The sequence below is a fragment of the Bubalus kerabau genome, chromosome 13, assembly GCF_029407905.1.
Source record: "Bubalus kerabau isolate K-KA32 ecotype Philippines breed swamp buffalo chromosome 13, PCC_UOA_SB_1v2, whole genome shotgun sequence".
In the NCBI taxonomy this organism is placed as follows: domain Eukaryota; kingdom Metazoa; phylum Chordata; class Mammalia; order Artiodactyla; family Bovidae; genus Bubalus; species Bubalus kerabau.
The window spans coordinates 60,852,160-60,866,213 of NC_073636.1; positions in this window are offsets into that span (position 1 = coordinate 60,852,160).

Below are 14,054 nucleotides of genomic sequence, written 5' to 3' on the forward strand. Positions count from 1 at the left end.
GTTTTAGGGAAATGTTTGCATGTAGAAGAGCTAATCCATGCATTTGTTCTTTTTCCTGTCATTTGAGAAAGGACCCCAGGGTTCCACAGGAACCTAGTTTGAGAACAATAACCCAACAGACTGGCAGAACCACAGAGGAGGATCTAACAAAGCTGACATCTGTGTAACAGGTTTTGATGACTGTAATAAAAGCCAAAGAGCATAACATGTATTAGCCCGTAACTGAAAACACCAAAAGGAAATCGGATACCATGGAAGGGAGCTGGGAAGGGGGACTAGGGCGGCTTTCAGAGGGCCAGGAATGTTTGTTTCTTGACCTGGGTGAGGATTACACGCATATGTTCAGTTTCACCGGGAATTTGTCAAGCTGTACCTCTACTTGTGCATTTTTCTCTATGTATGTTTCTCTGTAGTTATGTTGGAGAGGGAAATTATACATGTACAAATATATTGTAAGTACAAAGAAAGTTGTTTAGAGAGGAATTTGGCAATAGCTAACAAAATTGTGTATGCATTTTACCCTTTGACACAGTAATCCTCATTTCTAGGAATCTAAATATACACAAACTATGCACAAAGTTATTCATTGCAGCTTCATTTGTATTAACAAAAGATTGGAATCAACCCGAATGAATAAACAAGGATACATTTCCTTCTGCATATCAAATGACCCCAATCTGGTGAAACACAACCACGACGGGTTTTATTTTGCTCACGGATTCTGTAGGGCAGGAACTCAGGCAGGGTATTACAGGAATGACTTGTCTCTGTTCCATGAGGGGTGGGTGTTGGCTGGAAGACCCAGATGGACGAAGGTGTCTGGAAGTTAAGCTGGGGCCAGGGGAAGGTTAGGAGAGGTGGGAATGCAATCATCTGGAGGCTTTATTTCTGTCACCTGGTCTGAGACACCCCAAAGGCTAGGCTTGGGCAGGACTACTGACTGGAGAACCTAACATGCTCTTTCTACTGCTTGGGGTTCCTCCCAACATGGCAACTGGGTTCTGAGAGGAAGAGTCCTGACAGCAGGCATTCCAAACAGGGCCAACAACATGATTTGCAGCGTGCTAGATCATTTCAGTCGTGTTTGACTCTTTGCAACCCCATGGACTGCAGCCCACCAGGATCCTCTGTCCATGGGATTCTCCGGGCAAGAATACTGGAGTGGATTACCATGCCCCCATCCAGATGACTTGCAGGGCTCAATGCAAAGTGAAAATGTGGGATCCCTTGTTAAAAAACTAGAAAAAACGTGCCAGTAGGGGTACCAAAATATAAAATTTTTTCTTCTAGTCTCTCTCAACTTGTCATGATGTCTTTTATTTGCTACTAAATGTTGTTCCAAGTAAAGGAATATTAAAATTTTATATTAGTAGCATAAATTTTACCATTAATTTTTACATTGTGCAATGACAGTAAAGAATCTTCCAGCAATACAGGAGACAGACTCAGGTTCAATCCCTGGGTCAGGAAGATCCCCTGGAGAAGGGAATGTCTACCCACTCCAGTGTTCTTGCCTGGAGAATCCCATGGACAGAAGAGCCAGGCAGGCTACAGTCCATGGGGTCATAAAGAATAGTACACATCTGTGCAGCTCACTTTCACTTTTCACTTAACAGAAAACTCAACAGATTTTTAAAAGAAAGTGACTTGCATAGCAGTTAGCTTTTGCTGCATAATAAACTTCCCCACAAGCTAGGGGCTTAAACTGACCACTGCTGTGCTCATGACCCTGTGGGTGGGCAGTGTGGCCCGGGCTCAGGGGGACAGCTTGCCTCTGGGTCCGTCATTCATCTGCAGTCAGCTGTGAATGAAGGCTTCCAGCACCTGGCTGTTACCTGGCTGTTGGCAAGGGTAGGGCAGGTGACTGGGCCACACCACTTCTCCTCCTCTGCAGGCTAGCGCCACTTTCTCACTGGGTGGTCTTAGGGTCCTGAGTACAACAGCCCAATGCACAAGCCCCTTTCACACCTTGGTCTCTTCCCATTGGCCAAAGCAAGTCGCACGGCCCAGCCCAGACTCCAGGGATCCAGAGAGAGGGCCAGGTCTTTCTTGATGCCAGAAGCTATAATAAAGTCACATTGTGAAGGCACGAGAATGGAGGAATGGGAGGAATTTGAAACCATTGTTGTGAAAAATCTATCTCAGTTTGTTTTACTCGGGTGAAGAAGTGTGGGGAGCCAGCAGGGCAGGATCCCGAAGAGCAAAGATGGAACAATTTAAGCAAAAAAATAAAATAAAATTGTACTGGATTATACCCCAAAGAATAAAATAAATATCCATGAGCCCATACAGATATAAATAAATAAATAGAAGAGATAACACTCCTAAGAATTCCAAATATGTATGTAGATACTCCACCCTTAAGGAGGGAAAGTAACTCCCACTTCTAGCCTGTGGGTTGTGCATAGTGACATTAATCCAAAGAACACAGCATGGAAAGAGAGGGAAAAGGGTAGCTTTGCAGAGAGAGCCAGACAGTGATCAAAGTTCACCCCCACGCCAATAAAGAATATTGCCAGTGTCTACCCTTGACAAAAGTGAAGAGGCTGCCACTTCACCTCTGCGACCTCCCTCCCCAAACACATCGCCCGGTCCAACTATAAGAAAATCATCAGACAAATCCCAATTGAGGGACATTTTACAAAATACCTGACCAGAACTCTTCAAAATTGTCAAGGTCATAAAAAACAAGAAAAGTCTGAGACACTGTCACAGCCGAGAGGAAGCCTCAGGAGACATGATGATAAATGTAATCTTGGTGTCCTGGGTGGGAACCTGGCATATAAAAGGGATATTAGGGGAAAACTGAGGAAATCTGAATGGAGTGAACTTTTTAGTTAATTATAAGGTAACAATATTGGTTCATTAATTGTGACAAATGTACCATACTAATATAAGATGTTAATAATAAGGGAAACTGGGTCTGGAGTATATAGGAGCTCTCTGTATTATCTTTGTAATAGGCCTGTAAATCTAAAAGAATTATTTTTAAAAAGAAGTCTGAAAAGATCAACCTGAGCCGGAGCTGGTGCAGCCTCCACAGTGTTCATCAATGTCTCAGGTTCCTTCCAGCTTCATGCTGCTCATACTGTTCATGTTCGTTCTTACCACGTATGGTTTCATCCTCCAGGTCCTTTCTGACCCAAGATGGCTGCTGGGGCTCCTGCCTTAATGCCTGCTTTCCATGTAGGAAGATGAAAGAGGACACATTGTTTTCCTTCTCACGTGCATCCGAGTCTTCTAAAGATATTTCTCATAAACCTCACCTAACAACTTCCACTCATTGGCTACAGGTAGCTGTAAGAGAAGCTAGGTGGCATTTTGGCTGGGTACACTGGCACCAGAAATAAAATCAGGGTTTGGCCAACAAAGAAAAAGAAGAGAAGGGAATGGCATAGGAAACCAGCAGTCTATCAGGCACTATTATAGCTCCATTTTAGAGACGAGAACACCGAGGCTCAGAGAGGTTCAGTGACTTGCCCATAGTCTGAGGACAAGACAAGGAGGAAGATGGATTTGAACTCAGAAATCATGTCTCTTTAGCCCTAACCACCAAGTTATGCTGCCACAGCATCGATGTAACAATGTTAATTTCAGTGATATAGATGATACTGCTTTGCTAAACCTGAATTATCACTAGCAGTGTGCATGTGGGACACTCGTCATGCTACCATTTCTTTTGGGTGTGTCACACACTTCCACCCACCCCTGTGTGCTGCTGACTCTTCTCCCACCACTTGGCTCTATTTTTTCCCCTGGCGAAACCTCCTTCCCACTCTCTACCTTTGCATCATGTAGCCTTTCGCTTAGCAGGAATTGATTATACATATCAAGGCTATATCTGCCCTTTTCTCAGCCCTCCAAGCAGGTGATGGTGGTAAAGCGTTGTGGTCAAGATCACAGACTCTGAAGTCAGCCTGGGTTCGAATCTTGGCTGCACCCCATCACTCGCTGTTGATTATGTTGCAATTTACTTAACCTCTCTTTGCCTCAACATCCTCTGTGAAATGGGGATGATAATAATACCTATCATGAGGGTTAAATGAATACTACGTGAAAAATACAAAGCACAGTGCCTGGCCCATGGTTAGTTCTCAATAAATGTTATTCTTTCTTTAAAAATATTTTTCATGAGGACCATTTTTAAAGCCTTTATTGAATTTGTTACAGTATTGCTTCTATTGTTTATGTTCTGATTTTTTGGCCAGGAGGCATGTGGGATCTTAGCTGCATGACCTGGGATTGAGCCAGCACTCCCTTCCCAGTGGACTGTCAGGGAAGTCCCAAATGTTATTCTTTGATGCCAGTGTGACCCCAGATCCAAATACAATCCCAAGTAGACCTTATCTGTGGTGATGCAGATGGTTCAGAATATATCTGAGTTACTTTTTTAAGATTACCATCAGAATAAAAGCAAGCAACTTAACAAGTCTTATGGGGAGCTCATTAACCACTACCCTCAATGCATTCTCAAATACCAGCCTGGGAAACATTCACTTAAAACAAAAAGCCCAGATTTTTCAAATCTGGCTCAAACTGCAGTGAACTTGGGGTGTGACCATCTTGGGGCTCGCTGGGGTTCATTTGCTCAATCTTTGAGGCAATGTTGATAATATTGCCAGGACAAATGTGACAACTGTTTGGGAAAGGAATTTGTGATCTTCCACGTGCTTGGAGCCTGAGGGTCATCTAGGGAAAACCAGTCTCACCACTAATTGGAGACACACTCCCTGCTCCAGGGACTATCTCATCTCCAGAGCTGGGATTTTTAGCAGACACGAGAGCTCTCCAGGGTCTGTCCTAAACTTTCTGTGTGGCTTTAAGGAAAGCCCTCCTCTTTCTGGGATTCATTTTCCCCATCAGCTGATTGAGGTCCCCTCTCGTCCCATCCCACTGGACCACACAGAAAGGCTGAGTGATTTGCCGAAGGTCACACAGCCAGTATGTTTCTAGAGAACCAGAATTTGAGTCCAGTGCTCTTTCTAGCCAGAAGCATCCCCCAGCTGCCTGCATGAACCAGAGGATCACTGCTCCATCCCACAGTTGGTCCTTAACTCCTCACAATGTTCTGTCCCCCCAGTCGCCATGTCAGCTAAGGTGAAGTGGGTGGCAAACACCAGAAAGTGACTAACCAAGAGTCTGGCAGTGGATTTATGGGAGGGCCCCTCCATTCAAGTTTCAGATTCCTGAGAGAGACTCTGGCCTGGCCAGCCTGCAGTCAGGTATCTGGAAACACCTGCAGGTTAGCTGTGCTCAGAGGATGGACACCATAGAGATGCCTACCCACGTTTGTGTCTATGATACACATCCCTGCCTCCAAGTATTTGCACAAGCTACTGGCATCCCTCTAGAGAAAAGCAGGAGGCGGTTCTCAGAACTGGGAACAGAAATAAATGCATATTTTTGTTTCCCAAAGCCTGCCTGTAGGGTTATCGTTTATAAGCACTGGGATCCTGGCTCTAGATGAGTGCAGGACCTAATGGCTGGGGAAAAGTTTGGATTTCCCAGAAATGCTTGTAGGCCCAACCCACAAACATTATCTCCAAGGATACCGAACTTACCCACCCTGGGAGGCTCTGCCCTATTGCCCTCGTCTGCTGGCACTACCTAATTCATATGTTTGGAACTATGATAATGATGACAGTAATAAAACTAGCTGACATGTTTTGAGACACTAGACTAGGTATCTGACCTGCATTTCTCATATAATGACAGGTACTGCTTTTTTTTAATTGGCGTATAGTTGATTTGCAATGTTATGTCAATGCTGTACAGCAAAGTGATCCAGTTATACACATACATCCATTCTTTTTCATATTCTTTTCCATTATGGTTTATCGCAGGATAGTGAATATAGTTCCCTGTGCTATACAGTAGGACCTAGTTGTTTATCCTGTCTAAATGTAATCGTTTGCATCTACCAACCCCAAACTCCCAAGCTATCCCCTTCCCTACCTGCCTCCCCCTTGGCAACCACAAGCCTGTTCTCTATATCTATGAGTCTGATTCTGATTTGTAGATAGGTTCATTTGTGTCATATTTTAGACTTCACAAATAAGCGATATCATAGGATATTTGTTCTTTCTTTTCCTGACTCACTTCACTTAGTATGATGATCTGTAGTTACATGTTGCTGCAAATGGCATTATTTTGTTCTTTTTATGACTGAATAGTATTCCATTGTAAATATGTACCACACCTTCTTTATCCACTCATATGTCGATGTATATTTCCATGTCCTGGTTATTGTGAACAGTGCTGCTATGAACATAGGGGTGCACATATCTTTTTGAATTATAGTTTTCTCCCAGGTATATTCTTGGATCATATGGTATTTCTATTTTTAGTTTTATTAAGGAATCTCCACACTCTTTTCCATAGTGGCTGTACCAACTTAAATTCCTACCAACAATGTAGGAGGGTTCACTTTTCTCCACTTCTCCAGCATTTGTTATTTGTAGACTTTTTAATGATGGCCTTTCTAAATGGTGTGATGTAGTACCTCACTGTCATTTTGATTTGTATTTCTGTAATAATTAGTGATGTTGAATATCTTTTCATGTGCCTACTTGCCACCTGTATGATTTTTTTGAAGAAATGTTTATTAAGGTCTTCTGCCCATTTTTCTTGGGTTGTTTGTTTTTTTGTTGTTGAGTTATATGAGCTGTTTGTATATTTTAGAAATTAAGCCCTTGTCTGATACATCATTTGCAAATATTTTCTCCCATTCTGCAGGTAGCCTTTTCATATTTTTTAATAGCTTCTTTTGCTGTGCAAATGCTTGTAAGTTTGATTAGGTCCTACTTGTTTATTGCCTTGGGAGACTGACCTAAGAAAACATTGGTAGAATCTAATGTCAGAGAAAGTTTTTCCTATATGATAGGCATTATTAATAGCCCATTTTACAAGTTAAGAAATGTAGGCTCAGAGAGACTAAATTACTTATCCAAGGTCGCACAGCTGATAACAAGCAGAGCCATAATCTGAACCCTAAAATGGTCAACTGTTAGAGCTAAAAGGACCCCCAAAGCATATCTAAAGCATGAGATCAATTAGCAGATGGGGAAACTGAGGCCCACATGAAGGAAAATGTTGGGGATGTGCATTCATGCATTTACAGAACTCCCACCGATAGTTTCATGTACCTGAGCTCACTGGCCACCTGGAGAACAGCAATCCTGGTCCCATTTCACAGATTGGACCCTGCAGCTCAGCAAAGGGTTGTCCCTTGGCCAGAGTCCTACAGCCAGTGAGCAGTAGAGCTGGATTCTAGGCACAGTCCCTCCCTGCTGGGCTTTCAGATTCAGGTGTGGCTCCTCTGCCCATGGGCCCTGCTCTGTTGTGGGGACGAGGATGCTACCTCCCTCCTGGTCACTGGGCCTGGCCTAGTGGGGAAACTGCCCAAGCTTGCTGGCCCGGGAGCTGAGGGTATTCAGTGGATACCCAGAAGCTGGATGTCTAGGGGACCAGTGCCCAGACGAAGGAGGGGTTGGCAGAGGAGCTGGTACTTCCTAGGAGATGAGGGGCTGGGCCTGGCAGGACGTCCAGCTTCTGCCTGATGCTGCCTACCTGTTGGGACCAGGGTTTGAGGCCTGTCTTCTCTCTGGACCCTAGTCTCTCCAGCTGTAGACGAGGAGGTTGGACTCGAAAGTTGCCAAGGAACTCTATAGTTCTGATGCTGTAGGATTCTAGGATGTCTGTATTAGTCACCTATTGCTGAGTAAAACATTATCACAAACTTAGTGACTGAAAACATCTGACAGTTACTATGGATCAGGCTCTGGGTGTGGCACAGCTAGGTTGTTTATTCAGGGTCTCACCAGGCTGAATCAAGCTCTTAGCTGGGCTGTGTTCCTTTGGGGAGGTTCAGGGTCTTCTAAGTTCATTCAGGTAATTCACAGAATCCAGTTCCTTGGGGTTGCCGGCCTGAGGTACATGTTACCTTGCTAGCTGTTGGCTAGGAGTCACTCTCAGCTCCTAGAGGCCACCTCAGGTCCTGGCCATCCTTCATATCTCTTTCCCTCGCCTCCCATGTCCAATGCTTCCCCTCTGGCTCCACCTTCAGAGTAGACCCAGAATCTGACACTCCTCACCCTCCACCACCTCAACCCCAGTCAGCTAGCTCCTGCATCTCCCACCAGGACCGTTGTAGCAGCCGCCTCGCTGGCCTCCCTGCTCCCTGCCCAACAGCGCATTCTCCATTTAGCAATCCAGGAGGTGGCTGTTAAAATACAAGCTCAATCCTGTCCCAGCTCTTGATCAGAACCCTCCTGCGGCTTCTCAAAGTAAAAGCCAATGCCTTCACCATGACCTCAGGGCCGGACAGCATCCAGCCCTGTCACACACTGACCTCACCTCCTAGGCAGGCCTGTCCTGCTCACTCACTCTAATCCTGCCACATTGGCCTCCGTGCTGTTCTGCTGACACCTGATCCCCCAATTCCCTCTGCCTAGAACACTCTTCCCCACAGACACTCCCCTTGCCTCTGTCTGGCCTCTGTTGAAATGTCACCTGGTAGGTGAAGCCTGCTCTCACCACCCTATTTAGGGGCACAGTCCTCCTTTCTAATAAAATTACACATATACTTCCTACTAGGCCCAGCAACTCCACTCCCAGGTATTTACCCAAGAGAAATGAAAATATATATGCACACAGAGGTGTACATGAATGTCCATAGTGGGTTTATCTGTAACAGCCAAAAAGCGGAAACCCCCACCCAGATGACCATCAAGAGGTTGAATAAATAAACAACATGGAGAGCCATACCGTGGGATGCAGTTGAAAGGAACCAACACGCAACAGCATGCATGAATCACGAATGTATTATGCCGAGTGAAAGAAGCCAGATTTCACTTGTAGGAACTCCAGAAAAGACAAATTCAATCCACAGTGGAAGGAGACTGATCAGCAGCTCTCTAGATGGGTAGTGGGGTGGGAGCAAGAAATTGACTACAAAGGTACACGTGGGAACTTTACAGGATGCATGGAAATGTCCATACCTTGTCTGGAGTGGTGGGTACGCAGATGTATACAACTTCAACTCACTGAACCATACACCTGAAATGGGTTGATTTTATTGTATATCAATTCTACATCCCTAGAGAAGGAAATGGCAACCCACTCCAGTATTCTGACCTGAGAATTCCATGGACAGAGGAGCCTAATGGGCTACAGTCCATGGGGTCTCAAAGAGTCAGACACGACTAAGCAACTAACACAATTCTACATCAGTAAAAATGGACAAACCTGAGAGCCCCACTCCCTTCCCCTGTTTCTTCTTCCTCCACAGAACTTTCACTCCCTGGTAGGTATTACCTGTCCCTACACCAGAGGGCATGAGGGTTTTATTTGGTTTGTTCCCTGGTAGGTCAGTGGTAAAGAATCCACCTGCCAATGCAGGAGATGCAGGTGTGATCCCTGGATAGGGAAGATCCCCTGGTGGAGGAGACAGCAACCCACTCCAGTATTCTTGCCTGGAAAATCCCATGGACAGAGAAGCTTGGCGGGCTGCAGTCCATAGCATCACATAATAGTTGGACGTGGCTGAGCACACATGCATGCTGCTGTTTCTTTAGTGCCTAGGAGAGGATTTGGTACGTGTTGTTGTTGTTTAACCACTAAGTCATGCCCAACTTTTGGCCAACCCCAAACCCACCAGGCTCCCCTGTCCATGGGATTCTCCGGGCAAGAATACTGGAGTGGGTTCCCATTTCCTTCTCCAACTTGGCACATAGTAAGTGCTTAATGAATATTGGATGGGTGGATGAATTCAGTCCCTAAAGGCTCAGAGCTAGTTAATGGAGATGGTTGTTTTGGTGTCAACACACCCACCTAGATGTTGCAAGACAAACCCCAGACCAGCCCGGCCTGTGGGACTGTGGGAAGTGTTACCATTCCACGGGGGGCCGCATCATCACTCAGGCACTTGGATGATGCCATTAACAGGGATGTGTCATGCCCACCACCAGGCGGTCCAGCCCAGAACCTGATGCCCATTGGCTGGGGTTTCCTGTGGGTGCTGTGCCTGTGGAAACCAAAATATTACTGTAGGGTGGAACAACAAAGCCAAGCTGGGCAGAGCCAGAATTTGCCCCTGGTTGCCTGCCGCAGGGGAGGTTGGGAGCCGACTGGGCCTACAAACCTGATGTCTGTCTGTCTTTCTCTTTCAGGTTTCTTGCCATCTACTATGTGTTACTTTATTTTACATTTGTTTTTATTTTTTCTGCATAGGTAATACATTCACAAGGTTCGACATTCAAACGGTACAAAGCGGAGGAAGTGAGTTCCCCCTCACCGCTGGCTCCAGCCAGCCAGTATCCACAGGCCACCACTGTGTCAGGTTCCCCGTGTAGCTCTCCGGGGAAACTGAAGGCCGGAACAAGAGGGTTTGGGCACAGGGCGCATGGTCTCACACCGTGCTCTGCTCACAGAACCAGGTGCCCTGCCAGTCCACACCAGTGCCTGCAGGCCATTTTTCCAGGGCCGTGTGCGCTGCTGGTGCAAGGCTAGACTGAGCTGATTTAACCATTTCTCATTAAGGGACATTTTTAATTGTTTGCTATTACAAACTATGGTGTGATAAATACCTATAGCTTTTGTATGGGGTGTTTTTACATTTAAATAATACTTTTATGTTTAAGGTATTTTTACAGTAAGCCTACCTGATGCAACTCATTGAAAAAGACCCTGATGCTGGGAAGGATTGAAGGCAGGAGGAGAAGGGGACAGCAAAAGATGAGAGAGTTGGATCCATCAGCAACTCAATGGACATGAGTTTGAGCAAACTCCAGGAGACGGCAAAGGACAGGAAAGCCTGGGGTGCTGCAGTCCATGGGGTCGTAAGGAGTCTGACACTACTAAGCAACTGAACAACAACAGCATTAAGCTCACATTTAAATCGCAAGAGAATAACATACTAAACATTTCTGAGGTCTCATTTTTCATGAGAACCCAGAAGCTTTGGGCCCACCGAACTCCCGTTCTCAGGGAGGAGGCAAGGCTGGGCCAGACCTGTGTCTCACCAGTAACTGCACTAGGTCCTGGCTATGTAACCTCCAATGAGACAGCTGTCCTCTCCGAGGCTTTATGTTCCCCCTGGTAATGCAGCTAGCCTGCAGAGTGAAATTAGACACAGACCAAGGAAGAGTTTTGCAAGCTGCAAAGGCTGCAGGCATGTAGGGGATTAAGGGATTTACCTTGCCAATGGACACTGATAAAGGAGAGGGGAGTAGGGAGGGAAGTGGGGGGCATCCAACCAGCCCAGTTTGCCCTTAAGTACCTCCCAGGGCTGCCTGGCCCAGCTGTCAGGAGGCCCGATTCCAGCCCAACGCAAGGCTGGCAGGCTCCAGACAGAGCCCCCTGGCTCCAGCTGAATGCCATAGTGAGCGTAGGGGGCCAACCCTGGGGGCTGGGCTAGGCTATTTTCATCCCTAGGAAGGCCAGGGAGAGGGCCCCAGATCCCTTTCTCCCCGACAAGCCCTAACCCTCCATAGCCTGGAGTCTTCCTTTCCAAACCCAGAACCAACCTAGAGGCCACAAATACCTCACAGCACAGCTAGGGAAACCAGGAACCAAAAGGTGAATGGTTTATCTAGCTCACCCAGCTGGGGGCTTAAAGCCAGACCTCCTAATATTCAGGAATCAGTTCTTTCCAGCATTCCATTCACTCACTTGTTTTCACTCATTCCTTCATCCAACAAATGGCTATGAGATACCGCCTATTCCCCAGGGGATGGGGACTGAGCCTAAACAAAGCAAACCCCCCTGCCTCATGGAACTGCATTCTAGTGAGAGACACACACAAGAAACATAATGTGGCCTTTGTTTACTGTAAGTGGTGATAGGAGGTGGAGGATAGGAGTATTTTTCTAGTAAGAAAAATAAACCAGGGTAGAGAACTAATAGTTATTGGAAGCTGATGGTTTAGCAGGGAAAGGGCAGTGAGTGGGTGGGTCAGAGAAGGTCTCTCTGAGAAGGTGACATGTGGGCACAGACCTGAATGAAGAGAGGGAGTGAGTCATGTGAATATCTGGGGTAGGATAGATACTGGCAGTGGAAATAGCAAGTACAAAGGCCCTGAGGTAGAAATGTGTCTAGTGTGTTTCTGGAATATCAAGGAAGCAGCAGGCTGTGTCAGGGTAGGTAAAGGGGAGGAGGAGGAGGAACAAGGATCCTGGTCATGAGGGCTTGTAGAATACTGTGAGAACTTTGGTGTTTTTGTTGTTGTTGTTGTTTTTCTTTTTCAGGATGCCTGGCAAGATGGACCCTCACATTGTTCAAAGGCTCTGATAGCCTCACACAGTCAGGCCCTTATGTTTCCGGTTTGGCCTCACCTACCCTCTTTGTTCCAATAATCTACTCCTCCCACCACAGGACCTTTGCACAGGTCCTGGTCCTTCATTCTGGAATCCTTTTCCACTCCTAGGCCCACCTCTCCTGGTTAACTTCTACTTATCCTTCACATCTCAGCTCAAATATGTCAGGCTTCCCAGACCTCCTTGGTCAGGTCAAGAACCTCTCCTTCCTTTAGGATGTAATCTTGGTGATCATAAAATTATTGAGATGATCAAATAGTATCTAGACTAAGTCTCCCAAGGGAGGTGTTTGGTTCATTTTGTTTGCTACAATCTCTCCAGGGTGTGCCTAGGACTTGGTATGCAGTAGACCCAAATAAATATATACTTTATGAATGAACACATGAGTGGAACAAGCACTTACGAAGACCACAGCATGTCATTCAGTTTTATCCAGTTTACAGAGCTCAGAGAGGTGAGGCAACTTGACTAAGATCAGACAACAGGTGGTAGCACCAAAAAGTCCAAGTTTTTCTGATTTCAAAGCTGGGAAATTTCCCCAACACTTTACCTACCATACACACATGTGTGAGTATGTTAGTCGCTCAGTCATATCCGACTCTTTGTGACCCCATGGACTGTAGCCTCCTGGGCTCCCCTGTCCATGGAATTCTCCAGGAAAGCATACTGGAGTGGTTTGCCTTTCTTTTCTCCAGGGGGTCTTCCCAACACAATGATCGAACCCAGGTCTCCTGCATTACAGGCAGGTTCTTTACTGTCTGAGCCACCAGGGAAGCCCATCCAGCACACATAGGCTGTGATAAACTGAAAACTGACTGCAAAAATTCCTCCATGCCTGTACTCATACCCTTTGCAATAAGACTAAGAGATGGTGTCTATTTCTCTACCACTTAAATCTGACTTGACCACGTCAATTTGGCCAGTGGAACATTAGTAATCATAACCCAATAAGAGGCTTTAAAAAACACTTGTGCAATGGAGCTGAACACAAAACCTTAAGATCACCATGTGAATGAGCCCACGCTAGTCTCATGGAGGTGAACTGAAGCACCCTAGTAAACAGCTTGCCAACTGCCAGATATATGAGCAAGGCTCTCCAAGACCACCCAGCCCCAGCTTATTGCAGCCATGTGAGTGAGCCCAAGTAAGATCAGAACTGCCCAGCTGAGCCCAAACCAGATTTCCAGTTCACAGAATCATGAATTAATAATTTGTTGTTTAGGGTCTAGGGTGACCTGTTACACAGCAAGGGCTTCCTGATGTGAACACAATCACTAGTGACAATACACCTAGTGAACACACACTGTCAATGTCTATACACACAAGTACATGCACATAAATGCACACAGATGAGCTTTCATAGCAAGTTTGTTTGCACCCACATAAACACTCACATGCCCCTACAGGTCTCACACACACACACAGCCATCATCTAACCCCACACACACTCTCCTGGCTGCCAATGCAATGTAATGTGCAGTGTAAATGCCAATCTGGGAACAGATGGGTTGACACTGCCAAAGCTCTATGTTGCTGGCACTGCCCAGTACAGTTCCAAGGTGAATAGAAGTAGACTTTGGTTAAATGAATAAAGCCAAGGGCACAGGACAAGCCAGAGGTTGGCAGCAGTGAGCAGACATGTTCAGTGGATAAATGGAGAGGCCTTTTATTCCTCTTCGAGACCCACGTGAGTAGGGACAGAAAGTGGATGCTCACAAGTGCTTATCTTACAAATTGTAT